This window comes from Choristoneura fumiferana, chromosome 25, assembly GCF_025370935.1.
Source record: "Choristoneura fumiferana chromosome 25, NRCan_CFum_1, whole genome shotgun sequence".
Taxonomy (NCBI): Eukaryota; Metazoa; Arthropoda; class Insecta; order Lepidoptera; family Tortricidae; genus Choristoneura; species Choristoneura fumiferana.
The window spans coordinates 9,447,024-9,448,075 of record NC_133496.1 but is presented as its reverse complement, the minus strand read 5'-3'; positions in this window follow the sequence as shown (position 1 = coordinate 9,448,075).

The following is a 1,052-nucleotide window of genomic DNA, read 5'->3' as shown; positions in this document are numbered from 1 at the left end:
TACTATTTATCCCGATATTCCTACGGATAGGGATAAAATCTCGAAATAATAACCGCTGGGCTTAGTCATGAAATTTGGTATGTAGATAACTGGACATCTGGAATAACACTTAAGTGACTTTTTGACCCGATATTCCCACGAGATAACAGGGATAAAATCTCGAAATAACAACCACTGGGCTTAGAGCCATGAAATTTGGTATGTAGGTAGCTGGACCTCTGGAATAACACAAAGGGTAAGTACCCCTTAGGCAAGGTCCCGAAGATGCTGGCGGCGTTTCCTCTGAATAGCTAGGCTAATTCTTTGTCCGAGGAAGCTACCAGCTCTTCGGTCCCCTGTGACGTCTACTACCTTTCCGAAATCGAGCTATGTCGGTGACTTTACTTCTTAAAGGCCTTATCTTATCGCACTAGGCCCACTAGCAATTTGCGTGTGAGTTGATGGCGAGGCGAGCGCGCAGCGAGTTCGATGCGAGCGCGTCGATTTCACCGCGAGCGTGCAACGATATCGCCGCGAGAGCGTAACGATGTCGCTGCGAGCGCGCAACGATGTCGCTGCGAGCGCGCAACGATGTCGCTGCGAGCGCGCAACGATATCGCCGCGAGGGCGTAACGATGTCGCTGCGAGCGCGCAACGATTCGCTGCGAGCGCGCAGTGATTTCGCTGTGTTAGCTAGCGCCGAAGACGCCCTATTATTATTGTACGAGAGTCTATAATATGGTGTTTTTAGCGCTAACGCGGCGAACTAGCTGCGCGGTCGCAGCGATATCGCTACGCGCTCGCCGCGATATTGTTACGTAATAAGTATCCCTGATTAATGCCTTCTAATGACTAACCAACAGTTTCGAAAGTGACTCCGGGAAAACCGCAGCCGGTTCTCAAGTGAAATGATTAATGTTGATTCCCCTTCAATTAGCAATTGCGCCATCCCTAACAATGTCGAGTCTAAACTGCAAACAAATAGTCAGAAACAAAAAAAACTACGTCTTTGCTAATTATAGGAACGTACCTAGGTTTTCCTTAATTACTGTGTTCATTGCTTTTTCCCAACA